This window comes from Ambystoma mexicanum, chromosome 8 (assembly GCF_040938575.1).
Source record: "Ambystoma mexicanum isolate Mex_15411 chromosome 8, UKY_AmexF1_1, whole genome shotgun sequence".
NCBI classification, from domain to species: Eukaryota; Metazoa; Chordata; class Amphibia; order Caudata; family Ambystomatidae; genus Ambystoma; species Ambystoma mexicanum.
Genome location: NC_090929.1, coordinates 1,134,239,504 through 1,134,260,000, shown reverse-complemented (window position 1 = coordinate 1,134,260,000; position 20,497 = coordinate 1,134,239,504). Strand labels below are relative to the sequence as shown.

Genomic DNA, 20,497 nt, shown 5'->3' with positions numbered 1-20,497 from the left:
GGAGATAGTGAGGAAAAGAGAGGATAAGATTAAACTCTTTGAAAGCGACTCAGTGATCTGAATCACTTTTAGCCAACAGCCAGATGAAATGACAACAAAAGAGTTCGAAAGAAATGTGCTTTCAACTTATTCTGAAGGCAAGGTGGAGGGATAGCATTAATGAACAAACAAAAAGGGGAATGGTCACAATAGATGCACTTGGACCTGGGCAGCTTGCATCCTAGACTTGAGAAAATGTATTCTAGTGAGAAAGCAGGTAACAGCGCAGGGATCCTGGGTCGAGATAGCAATAATTAAGGAGTGTCACCAGGAAAATAAACGCTGCCTGCGGGAGTGTGAGGAAAACTGCCACAGAACACTTCCAACACCTCTGCACTCTTTAATTACATTTTCATGTAAGCAATCATGCTTACAGCATGTGTGCCTTCAAACTGCTCATCTGTGCTGGGGGCTAGCCGTCTGGTTGTAGCCCCTGAGCTTCTATCCGCGGCTACAACCAAAATACTAGGGGCTGTATACCCCCAGCAACTCCTAGCAATTCCCTGGGTGAAGGTATATGTAGCCTCCAAGGGTGATTGTCTACTTGGGTGGAAACATCAAGGCAAACTGGATTTGGAGTTACATCCTTGGAAAGAAGTGTAGGTAAGGATTGTAGGAGTGAACAGATCAGAGAAATTCACTCAAGAGGTTTGCTCATGGTTTAGAAGTGTGTTTCAGAAGAGAATAAGGAAGCTACAGGGATACTGCCATAAGACCCAGCTATCTGATAATACTGTGCCGTTTGTGCATATGGTTAGTAATCTACCATTGAGTGTATGAGAGAAGGTGAGAGTGGAGATACATGGGTTATATGTGCAAGGAATCATAGAGCCAGTCAAGAGCAGTGAGTGGTTATCCCCCATTGTGGTGACACAGGGACCTGATGGTAGAATCAGGTTATGGTTTGACTTAAGGGACCTGAATTGGAACATTTCAGTGAAAGGCACACTTTTCCCAAAGTTAATGAAATTTTTAACAACCATGGAGGAGGTCGGAATGGTACAACACTCTTGATCTCTCGTCGCTTATCGTCAAGTAGACTTACATCCTATGTCACAGGTGTTAACCGCTTTCATCACCCCATCTGTGCATATCAATTTAAGAGTAGGCCATTTGGTCTGGAGTCAGCCGTATTTCAGAAAGTAATGGAAGATTTGTTGGTTATTATGCCAGGAGTGAAATATTTCCAAGATGATATCTTGGTGGGAGCGAAAAGTGAGCCAGAGCATGATGCCAGAGTGTTCAGGGCTTGGTTGACTGTTAGAAAGTACAAGTGTCAGTTTAAGGTACATCAGGTGTCATGTTGTCCAATCGAATACTATGCTAAGTTTGTAAGTTTTGCTGAGATAAGTGGAGTGTTACGTGACTTGTTTAATGGGAGAAAGGATTTTGTGTGGGGGAGTGTGGAAGAGAATGCATTTAGAAGCATGAACGAAGAGGTGGTTAAAGCGTCTACATTGTACAGGTTTAAACCAGCAGCAGAGACGATCATAACTGTTAATGCGTGTATGCAGGGATTGGAGGGAGTGCTCAGTCAAGTAAAGAAGGAAATGGATTTTCCTGTTGCCCTTGCAGCTTGGGCTTTGACTGAAACTGAAGTGAGGAACTCCACATTAGGACATGAGAGTTTGGTGTGTTAGTGGACTTCTTGGTATGTTAAAACTTACATTTGGGGTATATCCTAAAAAATTAGAAGTGATCACATGTCACTTGCACATTTGTTTTTGATGAGAGGGTCGGGTTTGGCAACACAAAGAATTGCTAGATGGTGCGCTGCATTACAGGATTTTAATTTTGAGGTATAATATGTACCACAACGGTGTAATGTGGTGGCAGATTGTTTACCTAGGGCTCCAATGACGGCTAAATTGCTGGAGTGTGATGTTAGTGAAAAATGGATAGCGCAGGTTAAGGAAACAGTGAGTAATGTTTTTCCGAAAAAGGTTTGGTTGGAGAGTGTCAAAAAAGATCAGGAAATGAAAATGGCAATGGATAATATGGAACATGGGTGGAGGATAGGAGAAGTGATGAGTTCACCATATTATGAGATGAAAGATGAGTTGACCAGCTCAGTGTGGGGAATGGCAGGAGGGGAGAGAGAGGTTGATTCCTCCGATTCCACTGCGGGGAGAGCTAATGAGACAGGGTCATAGTGGGCATTTGGAAAAAAGCCTTACAAAGCAGAGATTAAGGGCTAGATTCTGGTGGCCGTGAATGAATGCAATGGTACATTAGGAAGTTGGGTTGTCCATTTCTTGTAGTATCAGTGACAAGAGGTTAAAGACGCAGAACATGTAGATGGGTAGGGTGGACATTCCTGACAAGGAATGGGAAAAGGTGGCAATTGATTTTATGGGCCCTATGGGTGTATTGAGGCAGTAAAGCAAGTTTGACATTGTTGTGGTAGATTTTGCCTCTTGATGGTTTGAGATTAGTTTGTGGAGAACATCACAACAAGGTGTGTGATTGAATATCTGGAAAAGTTATTTTTGAGGGATGGTTACCTGAAGATGATCATCTCGGACAACAGAGTACAACTTGTTTCACAGGAAATTCAGAAATATCTAAAATCCCATGGTATTGAGAATCATACAACAGCTCTGTTTAAACCCAAGGTGAATGGGATTATGGAACATACAAATGGTATAATAAAGGAGATGATCCGTTTAGCTTGTGTCAATGGCTTGTAGTGGAAGGGTTGCATGCATGAAATGATGAGGTCATACAGAGATACCCCTCATGTTATGACTGGAGTATCGCCGTTTGAGAGAATGAGGGAAAGGAGAATGATCTCCGATTTATACCCATGTTCGATGTGTGAAGTTGAAAACAAGGAAGTTACAGATGGTGAGTTTGTTGATCAATCTGGTAAGGTGGGTGATGCTGTAAGGGCGAAGAAACCTTTAAGCGTACCAAAGAGACGTTTGTGGTATTTTGCACCTATTGTAGTAGTGAAAGCGGGAAAGAGACATGTGGTGACTAATGATGATATGCGTTGGAGTATGGACCAAGCAGCTATTGTGAAGCACCCTGAAGTATGAAAAAGTGCCTCAGTTGAGTCTAACAGAGTTGTGGCCGATGGTGGAGGTGATGAGTGGTACAAAACTCGGTAGTGATGGTTACCCGGCCCTGTATTTTTGCAAATGATTCAGTTTTGATATCCACCTCACCTATGGGGATCAAACAAGGTTTGGAGTTTTTTACTTGTAAGTGCTCCCAGTTGGGATTGAAGGTTAATAGTAGTGAGACCAAGGTCATGTTGTTTAGGCCATTAAGGGCTGTGGCCTCGTCCCTTTGACTTGGAGTTGAGAGGATGACATTGGAACAAGTCCAGTACTGTGATTACTTTGGGATAAGGTTTAATGATACTGGATCATGGGCATGCCAGTCCAGTAGATCGAAGCACATTTTTGAGAAAAATAATGGTGGTTTCAGGAAGTTTTTCTCCTCCCATGGTGAGCAAGCTCTCTCACCTGCCATTAGTTTTTACCCGACTCCGGTATCGTGAGCTGTATTGCATGGTGATGAGATATGGGGCCAACGTAATGGTAAACTCCTTAGGCTGCCATGTAGTTCTCCATCTGTACCAATCCTGTTGAAGTGTGGTCTTGAACTCATCAACCATTATCTTTCTTGGAAAACAGTGTTTTATTGGGTGCGACTATGGGGTTCCTTGGCCTTGTGGAAGTACCAGGAGGCTCTCGCTGACCTACTGAACCATCCAGGAGGCCATTGTTTGCAATGGCCTAGCCATGTAAAACATCATCAATTGGGCTTGTTGGGCCTGGGGGATTTCTGGGAGAACCCACAACGCATGCTGTGCAAAGCAATACGTGGACTTAAGCGGCTTGAAAAATGGGAGAACCAGTTCTGCCTCATGATCTTGTGCTCGAAACTGAAGTCAGGGCTGGATTATCTTTCCTCGAAGCCCACCCAAGGTGGGGAAGGATATTTAGCCCCGATTACCCCCCCCCCTTATGAGCAAGCCCTATACATCAAATTCAGGGTTGGTACCTTTCCCGGTTGCAACCTTTACTTGAAGATGGAGGTATGGTAGCTTTGAGGTTTGTAAAGGAGGTGTTAAGGCTGCTGAGTCTCTTGCACACTTTTTTCTTTTTTGCGAATGTCACAAGGACCTGAGGAGAATGTATTTGGTCCCAATATTTAGCAAAAACCATGTAAGAACCACCCTTGAAGCAGTTGTTTTATGCCGATCAAATGACATTTTAAACGATGTGTAATTTGCTACTAAATGTATTTATCGTGCTTGGCTTTGCAGGAACTTTTTATCTGTTTTATTATCACTTGTTCAGCATTTAATTGATTTGATACTAAAAGGTGTCTGTATTCTCCATTATTTTATGTTTAGTAAAGTATTGGAGTCAGAGTGTCGGATTGGTGCAGCAATGTTTAAAATGTTGTGTATGCTGATGGCAGATAGTGGGATGAGCGATGCCAGGGGTGCAGATGATGGGCTTCTGTATACAACGATGCTTGTGGGGTGCAGGGCACTGAGGTAGAGGCGTGTGAAGAAGTAACAGTGTGTGTGCTGGCATTGTTGTAGTTGGGTGTGGTGGTGGTGGTGGAACGGTGTGTAGAGATGAAACTGCAGATTGCGGGAGGAGGGGGGCTGCGTGATTTGATGATTATGTCGTGTAGGAGTAGTTCTCTGTGAACGATTTGAGCTCCCCATCATAGGCCAGTGCACATGATGGTATGCAGTCATAATAGCACCTTGGGTACTCTTTATGCTATTACTGCTACACAAAAGGAAGGCTCCAATAATGTTGTCAGTTACTCTGGTACTTGGGAAGGGACCTGGGTAGGGTCTTTGAAATAAATGTAAACCTACACTCATATTGGATTATAACAATGTTTAGTTCTCAATCATATTAAATCATTTCCAAAACATTCAATACAAATCATGATGTATTCAATGAAACCAATGATGCTCAATGCATTTTGAGCAAATCTAATCATACAACCTACAATAAACGCTGGACACATAGCGTAGATCCATTGATCAATTTTTCCAACGCTCTTATCTCTGCACTAAACTCTTTCTGTTAAGCAAATCTTGCTATTCTGTATCTTTTGCTTAAGTTCCATGTATAGATATACTAGTCTAGTTTTATGCTTTGATTTCTTTCCTATTCTTCAATCAGTGTGCACAAACTTGAATGTCCTATTCGTCAGATGGTATTTTGGTTTGCTATAATTTAATTTCAATAGTTGTGGGTACATTTCTATGTGTTTGGTATTAGGAATGACATATGGTGTATTCTCGTATGGGTCACGCAATGACATCCCAGTGTTCCATTATGGAATGTCATCACAGGAAGCTATTGTAAAATGACAGCTCTTACACAGTTCTCAAATCAGACTAGTGCTGGGGTCCTATTTACTTTTCCTAGACTCGCATTTGAATCTGCTTTCCTGCCGGCAGGCGGATCCGACGGCGGCGCACACAAAGGCCATACAAAGGCCTGTTCCTGCGCCCTGGACCCCTCACTCCGTCCCCTTTGCCAAGGGAAGAGGGCAGGAGCCCCCTCCCCACTGCAGCAACCAGGAAAACAGCTGTTAAGCTGTGCGGCATCACCCGATGCACGCAACAAGGCCTGCCTGACCTTGTCTCGCTTCCCTGCCTGACCCCCACATGCCGGGCGCTTCGCGGCACGAGAACGAGGCTGAGCCTCGCATTTGAATCTGCTTTCCCGCCGGCAGGCGGATCCGACGGCGGCGCACACGAAGGCCATACAAAGGCCTGTTCCTGCGCCCTGGACCCCTCACTCCGTCCCCTTTGCCAAGGGAAGAGGGCAGGAGCCCCCTCCCCACTGCAGCAACCAGGAAAACAGCTGTTAAGCTGTGCGGCATCACCCGATGCACGCAACAAGGCCTGTCTGACCTTGTCTCGCTTCCCTGCCTGACCCCCACATGCCGGGCGCTTCGCGGCGCGAGAACGAGGCTGAGCCTCGCATTTGAATCTGCTTTCCCGCCGGTAGGCGGATCTGACGGCGGCGCACACGAAGGCCATACAAAGGCCTGTTCCTGCGCCCTGGACCCCTCACTCCGTCCCCTTTGCCAAGGGAAGAGGGCAGGAGCCCCCTCCCCACTGCAGCAACCAGGAAAACAGCTGTTAAGCTGTGCGGCATCACCCGATGCACGCAACAAGGCCTGCCTGACCTTGTCTCGCTTCCCTGCCTGACCCCCACATGCCGGGCGCTTCGCGGCGCGAGAACGAGGCTGAGCCTCGCATTTGAATCTGCTTTCCCGCCGGCAGGCGGATCCGACGGCGGCGCACACGAAGGCCATACAAAGGCCTGTTCCTGCGCCTGTTACGCGCATGGAAGCGCGGCGTGGCCACCCCCCCTGCACAATTTCACTACTCTCCAACCGATAGACTACCACTCGGACAATGAAAACGTACTGTAAGTACATGCCACCACTGGAGACACTACTGTATGTTTGTAATCTTAACCGCTTTACTGAAATGTGCTCCCGGTCTCAAATACTGGTCGCCTACAGACCACATTAGACTGCTGTATTGTGCCCTTTGGTCGCCTACAGACCACATTAGACTGCTGTATTGTGCCCTTTGGTCGCCTACAGACCACATTAGACTGCTGTATTGTGCCCTTTGGTCGCCTACAGACCACATTAGACTGCTGTATTGTGCCCTTTGGTCGCCTACAGACCACATTAGACTGCTGTATTGTGCCCTTTGGTCGCCTACAGACCACTTTGAGGAGCCAGCGCTGTGCCTTATGGTCGCAGCTCGCCCTGACACTAATCCAATATGCAAACCTGTTTGCCCCTCATCATGTTCCCGTTCTGCATTCTCCCCAACCACACACCTTGCTTGGGCCACTACTACTGGCCCCTTAACAACGGTCTCAGCAAGCCGGCATGCCCCCGGCATCATCCTATCCCATGTCCTACACCGTTCCTTCCCTCTACTCCCCCATTCCCAAACAGCGCAAGTCTTACCCCTAGGACCTATCTGAATACCATCAAGCATCATGCTATCAGCCCTGATCCAACCTCACACGTTTTGCCCACTGCAGAGTCACCTCACCACAGCCATACTGAAAAATTCTCTAACCCTGTGACAGGCGCAGCAAGACACTTCCGATTAAGGTCTCGTACTCTCAACCACCCCAACCCAGTCAAATATGAACACACACCTCCCAAACAAATTAGGCCCAGAGCACTTCCCCCTCTTCAAAACCATACTCCTAGCCAGAAACCCAACACCACTTCCAAACCAGCCACGGACACCCCCAATAAATTACTATCCACCTTTAAAGGAGCGCTTATCAATGCCCGCTCCTTAGGGCCGCATGCTATAGAAGTTCACGACCTCATTATGGAATCACAGCTCGACATACTAGTAGTCACAGAGTCCTGGCTCCATCAAGCATCAGGCCCACTACTAACTCTGGCAATCCCATCTGACTACACCATATTTAGAACAGTTAGGACCCACTCACAAGGAGGCGGTGTTGCTATAATAGTCAAGACTAAATTACAGCTTAGATCTTGTCCCATCGAAAGTATTGAAGGGTATGAAACATTACTCGTAAAATTTCCCATAAATGCTAAAACTACGATTAATTTAATAGTAATTTATAGAGCACCTAGCCCCAACAACCACCCAGAGACTGAAATTCCGTTGCTATTAGCTCCACTAATAAAACCTAGCTCAAAATACATCATCCTGGGTGACCTTAACCTAAGTTTCAATGACAGCCAAGATGCCAAAGCAGAATCTCTTCAATCCGCCCTGAAGGACATGGGCTTCAGCCAACTAGTTAATGCACCCACACATATCAAAGGTAGGACTCTTGACTGGATCCTCTCCCTTAATACCCCCATAACCATTGAGGCCATCTCCCCTCTTACTTGGACCGATCACCATAACATTGTATTTACAATCAATCCCTCCGAACCCACACAAAAGAAACCTAAAACCATGATTACCTATGAAACTAGAAACGCCCGCAAACTCACGCCAGAAAACCTTACGCCTCCTCTTTCAAAAATCCTAGATTCTACCTCGATCACTAGTGACAACCCCTGTCTCCTAGCAGACATATATCACAACTGCCTCACTGCAACCATTAATGCTATAGCACCGCTCACCACCAAGGCAAAACGCTCAGACAAGCGATCTAGCTTCTGGTTTAATGATGATCTTATCGCCCTCAGAAGAACCAAACGCGCATGTGAACATGCCTACAGAAAGCATCCTACTGCAGAGGCAGAAAAAGCCTACCAAGAAATAAACAAAACCTACAAAACAGCTACTATTACCTACAAATCTAATGCGTATAATAATAGGATCAGCAATGCGACCTCAGATACCAAGGAACTATTTGCCATTCTAAAAGAATTGGAAAACCCTACCCCAGCCATAAACCCAACCACCCCCAGCAAGGAATGGTGCACCACTATTCAAGACGCACTAACAGCCAAAATTGAACTACTCCAAATAAAAATCACATCCAAAAAACAATCACTAGCCAACAAACCTGCCCTCCTTAATCTAAATCGACCACATCAGGAATTCACCAGCTCCCCATTCCATTTCACACCAGTATCCCAAAATGTAGTGTTTGACACCATCGCCAAACTTAAAGCCTCCAACTGCAAAGGAGATTCTGTCCCCGCATCAGTAGTCAAATCCTGCGCCCACACCCTCACCCCCATTATCACCAACTTCGTGAACGCATCCTTCAATACTAACCTAGTACCAGCTAGTATCAAAGAAGCCTGGGTCACCCCTCTCCTGAAAAAACCTACCCTAGACCCTACTGTGCCCACTAATTACAGGCCAATAACAACTGTCCCATTTCTCCTCAAAATATTGGATAAATTAGCATACAACCAAGTCCAAACTCACCTTGAACAAAACCACCTCCTTGGCACAAGGCAATCAGGCTTCCGCCCCAACCATAGCACAGAAACGGCACTCCTTGACTTAAAAATCCAGATGGATACCATCAGAGACTCAGGAAAACTCTGCATCCTCCTCCTACTCGATCTCTCCGCAGCGTTTGATTTAGTAGACCATAATAAACTGTGCGCCACACTAGCGAAAGACTTCAACTTCTCCACCGAAGCTACTACCTGGATCAAATCTTTTCTTGCTGACCGCACCTCCAGGGTCGCCATAGGTAAAGAAGCCGCCAACCCCATCATAGTACCCATTGGTGTCCCCCAAGGTTCCTGTCTCGCACCAACATTATACAATGCATACACTAAACTCCTCTTCTCAGCGCTAGACGACATGGGTGTCATCTACACCAACTTTGCAGATGACACCCAGATCCTCATCCCTTTATCGGGAGACTACACTCAAGACACCGACACTATCAACAAAATACATGCCATAATCCAAAATTGGATGGCACTAAATAGCCTCTGTCTCAATGATGAGAAGACTGAGGTTCTCATTGTGGGCTCCCAATCCAAAATAGAAGCATTACATGCTGATTACTCATCCATCAACATCGATGGCACAAACATATCAGTACTCAAACAAGTAAAAACACTAGGTGTCTACCTAGATGCCAACCTCACCATGACCAAGCACATTAACGCCCTCTCCTCCTCTACCTCCTACACCGCTAAACTTATTGCTCTCAGTCGCCAATTCTTGACACCCACCAACTGTATCACGCTGGCAAGAGCTTTAATCTTATCCAGGCTCGACTACTGCAACGTACTCTACCTGGGTACCTCAAAAGCCAATCTAAACAAACTACAGCTTATCCAAAATAAAGCCCTTCGGGCGGCCCTTGGATTAAGGAAGTCAGATCACATCTCAAATATTAGAAGAAACCATCACTGGCTCCCCATCAAAGCCAGGGTCACATTCAAAGCCCTGTGCGTCACATTCAAATGCATCCACTCTTGTGTCCCCATCTACCTCAACCACGCCATCACCAAAAAAGTATCAAAGAGGCCCCTCAGATCTAACAGTCAACTACTCCTAGCCATCCCCCGCTACAAGACCACTAAGGCAGGAGGCAGTAGTTTCCAATACCTCGCACCCACATATTGGAACACTCTTCCCCTCCCCATCAAAAATGAGCAAACGTTCTCAGGCTTCAAGAAATCCCTGAAAACGTGGCTATTTAACCAAGACTAAAATCCCCTTCTATGTTTCAGGAAATATCACTGTACTGTAGCCCTGCATTAAATGTCTTCGTGTACGATTATTTTGTATTCACATGCACTGCGCCCGATTGGCAATTTCTAAGAAATGTTTTTAACCAAGCTGTCTGTAACATCGCCGTGGTACCCAAGGGTTTGGGCGAGTAATAAATGCAATAAAATAAATAAATAAATAAATAAATAAATCAGCGTCTTTAATCATCATCTTTCATCGTCGGTGTCCTCTATTACTTACCACAGTGGGCCAGTCCACAGTGCTCTGCAGGATGCTTCTGTAGTGGAGAAGTGCTCAGGCTTCAACGAGCCTGTAGTCTGCCCCCCACCCACATAATGGGTTGCATATTAATGGCCTATCAACCTTTATAGGCAGGCCACCCTTGCAAGGCATATTTCTAATTGTCGAGCTAGCTTGTTACAAACTCCATCTTGTAGCAAAGCAGTTTTTCCTGAAGTTGAAGGTTTTTGCTGGTTTTACTACCATCCTTACATTGGGAAAAAAAATCATTCAGAAATTGCACAATGCCAGTGGTTTGAGAAAAACCTCTAAATGCATTCCCCCAAAAATTATCGGTTCCTAACTGCAGGTATAACTAACATATGATCTGCCTTCATTCATACACGTTTTTAGGCTTCTGAGTCCATTCACCCCCTCTAAGCTTTTCATTGTCCTGACATTCTCTGGTTATTTTATCTTCTGCCAATTTCTCCTGGGCTGTATGAAGCAGAAGTTGTAAATATACGGCTCTGAAGCATATGTGAGGTGATGTTACTCAACAAACAAGCTAGATTGGCTAGTAAGGCTACTTGAACGTCATCATTGTTAGATCTGCATATTTTCCATCTTGTTATCATTGATGACCTGTGGCACATGATGCTTTTCCTTAAGGTACTGTTTAGATGTTTTCAAAGTTGGCAAAGCACAATAAAAGGATTGATTACCTTTTATAGAAGATGACACTGTATCCAATCAACATGTAGTAGTTGGAATGCGTCACAGGTTTCTGGTTGATGTCCCAGATATTCATAAAAGCGCAAGAGTAGCCACAAAAGGCTATTTTTTGAAGCCACCGTTTCACAAGGAAAACCGGGAAAGGTCCAAGTGGTGGTACTGTATGCCTTGTAGCAAGGTAGATATCTGTGCATTACACTGTGGTTGTAAAATAGCAGGAAAGGGACTTAAGAACAAAATGCTAATGTCAGTCAGCACCACTATAAGCAATCACAATAGCTTTGGCATAACAGCTGCAAGATTTGTTGAGGTGGCAGTGTGGGCTGGTGGTGGCAAAGACACTTACGGGGGGTGTGACGGACTTCATGCATGTCTTCTAGGTTCATCCTGATAAAGTGCATGATGCTGCATCATGTGGAACTGCAAGGATGTGGCGCACAACTTGGTCCCAGACTTTCCGAGGCATAGACAGTTGTACCACACCGAGTGCATGTGGTGAGATGCACTCACTCTTTGTCCAGCAGTGTGAAGATATGGCAACACATTGGAGACAGTAGGCAGGAAACTCGATAGCATGCCTCTCTGCCCGTGGCAAGTAGGCAGACAACTCCATAGGATGCCTCTCTCGCCTCATGGCACTTTGTTTGATGCTCTGGGCATGTTGAGATTTAAAATATTCACTTGTACAAAACCACAAGATGATGGAGTGTTGTGGACTCGGCTACGGACACTAAATACACTCTCTTGCCTCAAATCAAATTAATTCTAAGCTCTTCTTTGCAACTACACAAACTGCAAATATTGTGTCTGACAACTCAAAAGTGGCGCAGTCACTCAGCACCATAGTATAATCTCCTCATATCTCCAAAAGGAATACGATTTTTTGTCACAAATATTATTTGGTATGGTCACTAAAAGCACACTAGGTTATAACATTGAATGCCATTTGGTTCAAAAGAATTGCAATATTTGTTATTAGCTACTAGACCTGGGTACTCGCACAAAGATTTGGGGGTGATTGTGAATTTCACACGCATTTCAGGAATTTACACAAGGATTAGGATGAGTTCTTAGGCAGAAAGTGAGCGTGGACACTCATACATGTACATGCAACTTCCTGCTTCCTTTGTGGTTTGAGTTTTCCTGTAACAATGAGTCGCAAGGTTGGTTTAGTTTGTGAAGCCATTTTGTTTTCTGGAGCCACTTGATTTGAGGCACCAGTTTCTTTTTGGAAGCCATTTTATTTTGCTAGGGAAAACCTTTGTGTGTGTTCATTATTAATTTAAAGAAAATGTTGGGAAAGGAGACAAAAGGCGCTGTGCTGCCCATAAGCAAAAACTGCGATCTTGATGCAGGGGCACAGGTGCACGTTGGTCTGTTTGCCTCCTAACGCAAACCTGAAAAGGATGAAGCATAGGTGTATAGCATATTTGGTATGTTGAGGGAAACTAACAATCTACCTACACAAACATGAATCTGCTAGGTGATGATTGTGGGACCAATTATGTTCTGAAAAACTCGTTTCATCAAACATGTGCAACATTTGGCCATTCTGGTTCATGTGCAAGCAGTTTCACCCAGCCTTCCCCAAAAATCGCATGTCTAAAATTGCCTATGAGAAAAAAAAGACATCTATTTCACAAACATGCCCAATTTAGCGTTTACACAGAATTATATATCAGGTACATTGGTTTTCAGAGCACAATGCAAGTAAATGTTTGAGTCAAGAACTTGAACAGTTCGCTTTGGAGAACGCAGTAGTGCTTAGACAAACAACAACAACGGCACAAACACTTCCAACTAATTGCCCACATGACCTGACCAGAGAGAGTCTTACAAACAGAAGGTTTTTGTTTTTACATAACAAATACACAATATCATGCGGTTGCACCAATCACAAACTAGTGCAACATACAAGCCCCGCTGAAACACAGGCTATGTTAATTACAAGTCCTAGCACTTCAGGTTTCATCCCGAGTCACAGACTCGTCATGAAGGCCAGACAGCGGTTTAAGTGATGCTCAGGGGGACGCATGCTTTTATCAACATGCCGCATTAGCTCTTCTTGCATAGTCCGCTAGAGGCTCACATACCTTTGCTACACATGTGATGATAGGAGCTATTTTGTCCCAAGTACCATCCTGTGCTTCGTGGGTATTTTAAAAAGCAGGCATTTCCAAGAACTACTGCAGGGTGATCGAAGAGCAAGAACCATCAGCTATATAGTAGAAAGAATGTCCTGCAGACATACACTTATCGTAAATACAACACTGCCCCCTTAAACCAGCGAATCTTGCTCAATTTCGGTGCAAATTTCGACGAGGTTATTGGACCAAAACTCCAGGATCCTTAGGTTGCGGTACACAGAGAGATCCAACCAAGACCTAAAAGATTTTGAGTGGAACTAAAACCTTAGCGGTATCAAGCTCTGACGTTAGCATCTATTCGGCTCTAGCCATCGTACATTTGGAAAAAAGGACCACATTGCTTGCAAAATGAGACCTCTTTAATGGGGTAGTAGAATTTCTGAAAACAATGTAAGCTCTTTGAAGCTCAGGGGAACAGTCCAGAAATTACCCACAATTGTCAAGTGAATGTGGTTTGCTCTGAAGAGCAAGCATCCATTTCCTGTGATGGTTGGTCTGGGACTCAGAAAACACTGGAATGGAATCCTGGATTTGGCTATACTGATGAGGGCTCTAACCAGACTCTTGCACAATGCCTGGCTCAGCTTTTATCGGATCTTTGTTATGTAAGAGCATCTTAGCCAAGATAGAGATTTCAGTTCGAAATGTGATCCAATTGACGAAGGTCAAATAAGATAACTAAATCTTAGAAAAAAAACACTCTTTGTATATCAAAAGTACAGTTTGGTTATGGATAGTTTTTATCTTTTTTTGTTGTTGCTTTCATAGCTGCATTTTTTAAACTGTGACGCTTTCAATCGCTCGACTCCTGTTTCAGCACTTGGGGCCCAAGTGCTTTGCGAAGCACTGGCTTTGCTGTGCCTCAACCTTCTGGCTTCACTACCTCTACCTTGATTTCAGACATTGCAATTAATTTGATAGTGGGACTGCAACATGTTTAAAATATGTGTGTGTGTTGAAGCCAAGACTTCATTTAAGTGCACGACTGATCCGAGTTCAATGGAGTCCTTTATGCAGCTCATATTGATGAGATGCCTGTGGGTAATGTGCGCTTTATAAATGACAACATGAATAAATAAATAACATCACTAATACATGTCACAGTTCATTTCTTAATAGGTTTGATATGCAAAAAAGAGAACAATAGTTACATGAATGAACCCCGTCAGCATTAAGCATATATATTACTAGAGTACAATCTAATATATGACATTGCAACGATTAAATACAGGTACATTTTTATTTTATTTTTCAAATAAGAGCGCTGAGATGTAGGGGGGAGAAAGGCAATCAGTAACACAGCTCATCTGTGAGCCTACTGGGGTACACCAGAAAAGAGTGGATTGGAAAGAAAGATGGGAGAGGCTAAAGTGAGAAGAGGACACAAGGCTGCTGTGCATGTCACATGCAGTATTGCCTATAAATACTAACCAAAGTCTCACAATAGTCCCATTTTCAGAAATGTCTAATGCAGTTATACATTTCTACGAAGTGCCAAGGTAAAATCCTGGAAATGAATGTGCCAACTAACGATCATTATAGATGATCGTGCACAGATTTAGCTGCGAGGAAAAGGAGAGCTTGATACAGAGGGCATTCCACAGTAGAAAGAATATATCAAACATGAGTCTGTACTTACAGCCTTGTACAGTTTAGATCTTTGCCCGTCAGGAATAGGTATGTTTTATACATAAGCAAGTTGTGGCTTATAGGACATTTGTGTCCCGCGCCTCCCTACTGCTCTTGGGAAATGCTACTGTAAGATGCAGCTATGCTCTGGAAGTACTACCATACAACCCTATGTTAATAGCGGTAATAGCATAATGGTCCAGTGCATGTGCTTCTTGACTATAAAAGACTCAATTGGATACCAATGGGTCTGTTACCTGTACCCTGTTCGCTCACAGGTTTTTGTTTATTATTCCTGTGTATCGTGTTACTTCAAACGATATGCCATATTTATGCGTAATTTCCATAAGTGTCTCTACTTCCCTTGAGCATTTAATGAACTAACAATTGTTAATGATTTAAAGTAATACGAGTACATACGTTTGTACTGGGTTTCAATACAGTTACATGAAAAACATCAACTGCATAGTTGCAGTGACTGGAAAATCAAAATCTGCATTCAAAATGATAGCAGTACATTCCTTTCTACCAAGTTACATCACAATTGCTTAAAAGCCAGTTACTGCATAGTTGCTTTCATTTGAAAACCAAAGGCCGACTGTATGGTGTGATGAATCAGCAATGATTCCCCCAGAAAACCTGTCGTGGGACCCTTCTCGTGTAGCCAAGGAAAGGCAGATACTTTCGGATCATGACCCTGGTGATGATTTTGACACCCCCTGTTCAACTTTCCTCAGAGCCCCACCGTTCAAATGGATTATTGTAATACAGAAGCAGTAATAAAAACTAACTTTGCCATTAAGGACTCCAAGTCCCATAATTCCCGGAGTACTAGGATGAACAAGAGGACTAAAAAGGCACAATGCTGCAGGAGTGGTCAGATTGTTAAATCAAATGACCAAAACCTGAAGGAGACTGAAAAGCTTAAAAGGCCCCCTCAGGTGCAGGCCATTAATAAGAGCAAAAGGCATAGCAAGAGGCGGAAGCAATGTGATTCATGCAGGCAGCGAAGGCAGAAGCTGGATGAGGGAGAAGATGCTAGGACCACTGTTCGGCAGAAATCAGCTGCCGTTCCTGAGAGGGTCTGTGCATCCAGAAGCAAGAAGTGTAGAGGTTGCACAGCGTGAAGCATGCAAGAGGTTGGTTTGCCCTCTGTGGACCTGTACTGCTGTAGAGGAGGTCCCAGACATGACCTGCACCCCTGCCCTTCCTTTTGAGGTACCATGAAGGTACTCGCCAAGGTACGTGACGTATGAAGAGCAAATGAACCAACAAAGAGCTGCCCTGGGACTGTGCCCAGTGTACATTAGAAGAGCTGTACCTGTTGAAGCGCCCATAACCAGACAGCCCTGGGCAACAAGTTACCCCATCAGACAACCATACCAGCCACTGATACGAAATGATGAGTATTTACAGACTGTACATGAAGAGACAACAAACCCTGATGGAAGGCCAATGGTAATGAGACGAGGGCCCAGATAGACTTGCACATGGAAAAGGTAACACGCCAGTGCAAGCAGTCATTAAAATGGATACAAGAGACAGGAAAGTGAAACGATGCAGAAAACGTAAAAGAATCATAGCCATTGTAAAGCAGAAATGTGCCCAGGCTGCCAGAGGCCTAATAGGGCCAGTTTCACACCCAGCCAGAGTCAATGGGAAGAGCGGAATCGAAACTTAACAAAGAGCGGCTCATGCCTGGGAAATCGAGTTCAACCAGAGAAAGGGAGGAGAGCGTCAACTTGCAAGAATCAAACTTCAGAGCATACCAGCCTGCCCATGAAGGCCCAGGCAGGTAGCAGGGCCGAAGCAGAATTAAATACAATAAAAGCTGGAAACTGAAGCAGATTCATGGTGAATAGACACGTGACCAGCCAGGCACGAAGTGGTACCATCGCCTGATGTCATCCAGAACCAAGAATGCCATAAGTTTTCCCGATAAGAGACTACAGTTCCGAGGCCATACCCAGCCAACTAATTGACACATAGCCCTAAGATACTGATTGATGGAAAGGAGGCGGGGTGAAACTTGGGACAACAGGCACCTGGGTGTCCATTCTGCATGCTGATAATTAAAATGGGGATTTATGTCTAGGGGTGTAACCCGCCCAATCACAAGGGACCAAGTTAACTGGGTCCTATAGATAATAGAACCAATAGGACGTTGTACTTTTAGTGACGTCAATCACGTGTGATGCAGAGAGAGGGGCATAGACGCCCACCCGATAAGAGTTAACCAATCCACATGCTCTATTACCATATACAGATATAACACCTATACTTGTTACCTTTCCTAACTAAATATATTGCAAGGTGATTTTGTATAGAATTAGATGTCAGTGATGATGAGCTTTGCCTATAACAATGACTGTTTGATTGAAGTTCGAGGAGGTTGGAGCGAGACAGGTGATCGCAATGCTGCTGATTTCAATTTGTTTCTCTGTTTGATTAAACAGACTTCCCTTTGCCAAATTACTGAGTCCTCATTATTGAGTCGTGTTGGAGTAAGTGAATCCTGCACCCCCAATCCTCACATGGTGCAGCTATCTTGTCTTACAGGTACAAGAGGACGCGCAATGATCTATGGGCCCGTCAGTGAAACCCCGCTCCTCTGTACACTGCAGAGGCTGCACACTGGGAAGCAAAAGCGAGTGAAGTTCTCCTTCTCAAGAGGCTGTCTGCGCTGGCTGGCATGCACCAGCGGGACTCGGGAGCAATAGGAGCTCCTGTTGCAGTTGGCATGTGCGATGGCAGACCAGGAGAAGCAGTTTTCCGGCTTGTGAGGAGCCGCAGAAGTCCTGCAAGCTGTGAGGGGATCAAACGAGTACTCCTTAACTGGTGAGTTCACAAGCTGGTAGTGACCCCGGAGCACTGTGCATCCGCTTGCATGTCCAAGGCAGGCATTCATCAAGTAGGAAGCAATTAAAGATTTATACGACACAATCAAATGGCCAACATTAAGCGGGTGAGTTTGTGGAATATGCAGCAACCCGATGAGGTGATATTATTAGGAGCCAATACCTACACGCATTGCCCAAGCCAAGAGAGACTAAAATCAAGGCAATTCAAATCCAACAGATATCGTCAAATGCTATAGTGGGCTAATAAAATATCCATAAATTGTGAACCTTGTTGCCCATACGTTTCACAGCATAAGCAAAAGCTGGTATAAACTCACAGTGCCAAAGCCAGGGGAGAGGCAGAATAAAACCCTATACATGTCAGTATTTGGTTACTGGTGCAGTGGCAGAAGAGCTTCCCTACTGGAAAAGGTTATTCAGAAGGAGTGGATCATTATTTACAGAGGAGTATTAAAGAGCTTCAATGTGAATCTTGTTTTCTCTTAAGAGTTGTTAAAAGTTGGAAGCTGCACAATGATGAATACTATGAAGCTGTGATGAACTTCTTGTCAGTTGATTTTAAACACTTGTTGTGAAACTTTGTACGGGCAAAGGAGTACACCCGGATGGCAAACCTTTGAAGGAGTAGACCTGGCATGGAAGTAAAACAGGTAGAAGTTGACGAAGTGCTATAAAGTGGTCATGATAAAGACAATTTATGTTGCTTGTGATGCTGGAGAAAATAACTTCGTGAAGCTGTTTAAAGGAAATATAAAGCTTCAAAATTCCTCAGCTGTGGCAAAATATCTTTACAGAGACAATTTATGTTGCTCGTGTTACTGAAGAAATTACTTTGTAAAACTGCTGTAAAGGATTTATGGTTTCTTTAGAGCTCCTCAGTTGTGGCAAATCATTCTGACCAAGACAATTATTGTTGCTATTGATGAACTGAGAAAATGTCCTTTATCTGAAGAAGATACATCTTACACTTGTACAAAGAAGATAAAGAACCTTCAAAGTGTTGGAACTTTCTGTTGACAAGTTGAAGTTAGAAAGAACTTTTTTTGTAAATCAGGGTTTTCTTACTTTCCTTTTGGAACTGTGAAACAGAATCTTGCTTAAATCTGGCAAAGGAGAATTTACTCAGGTTATTTTGTTGTCTTTGAACTTCCATGTATTTCCTCATTTATTTATTGTTTGTATAAGTGTGAGGGACAGATATCCTTTGTTCGAAACTTTTGTTTAGTATATTTTAGGCTGTCAAGTATCTGGTCACGTCGCTGAAGAGGTTGTGATGATGTCTCCCCGGCCTCGGCCCTTGGTGGCTTGTCCAGAATGTTGCCGGAATAATGTGTGGCATGAGAAGCTGTCTCTCACTCAACTCTCAAATACTCGAGAGGTGAGAAAGGAGAACAACTCCCTGCACCACGGGACAGCTTCCCCGGATTTATGTGGTCCAGGAATAGCGCTGAGATGCTGGCCGGGGAAGCCACTGAGCACTGAGTTGATGGAGACAGATGCAACAGCACTAGGACCAACACGATTCCAGAAGATGATATCAGGAACAGGCAGAACAGGAGGTGTCAGGCAAGGACAGCAGGAACCAGGAGGAACAGGCAGAACACCAGCAGAAGGGAGGAGAGAGTAGTAGAAAAGGAGAGAAGACAGGCTCACAGGAAGACTGAGAAGGCAAAAGCAAGAAGATCTCAAGTAACCAGACTGTGCTAGAATGCCAGGGAAATGCCGGTTGCCAGGCCGGATTCCTGGCCCTGGCGCCTAATGCCGGAGACCCCTCCTTGTGCCGAGCCACCACTGTGGGTACAATCGCCAGATAGGTATCCCCGGGCCACGGTGGCGACCGGTCTGGGACCTAACATAGGCATGGAAAACCTTGTCAGGCTAGGGATTGTGAGGCATTTTTCAAACCTTCAAATTTAATGAAATGGCATTTGTTGAAAACCCTTCACAAAGTTGTACGCCTCACATTTAGGACCCCTAACAATGGTCAGGAGTTCTCCTCATTGGGCCTTGTCAAGGCAGAACCTTTATGACTGTGAATGTCATTCCTGAAATAATTGATAACAAGAACACAAAGAGGGCAAGAAGACAAAGACACAGAAAAGGCAGATAAATAGTGAGCCAATATTTCACGAATAGCCATCGATGGGTGTCAGTGAGTCATGTCACAACAGCCAAAGAAATGGTCTCCAACCTTATACAGTGTCTACGTAGTGTTCCATATGCGGTTCAAGACAGTGCCACACTCAAGACAGGGCACCCTACACATCATCTGCTAATTCTGATACAGACAAGGGAGGATTAGCGACAGAACTCTACCACTGCAGTTGATATAGACAATAGGGTATCACCAACACAACAAGTCCCACCCACAAATAAATGTAATTTTTTTAGTCAAATCAAACATTTCAAAAGGGGCAACAGGCAAGCCACCACAAAACATATGCAATTTACAGAGCCAATCATCTAAGATATCTCAACACCAAATCCAAATACAGAGGATGTAGAGAAGGAAGTAATAGTGGAGGGAGAACTAACAGAGCACATAAGAATAGGAACCAGAGCGGACCAGAGAAACCAACAAATGATGAGACCAAAAAGGAATCCGAGAATGTTATCACTATTTTCTCAAGGCATCAACTTGATGCAGCAGAGACCAGTTTCTTCAGCACTGGACTTTCAATTTCACCTACCAA

At 44.3% G+C, this 20,497-nt stretch overlaps 1 protein-coding gene across 1 annotated transcript in view; it reads right to left on the bottom strand.

Moving 5' to 3' along the window:
- The window catches only part of ANTXRL (ANTXR like), a 359,532-nt gene that overhangs the window by 280,842 nt on the left and 58,193 nt on the right, over positions 1–20,497 (bottom strand). The window lies entirely within an intron of this gene.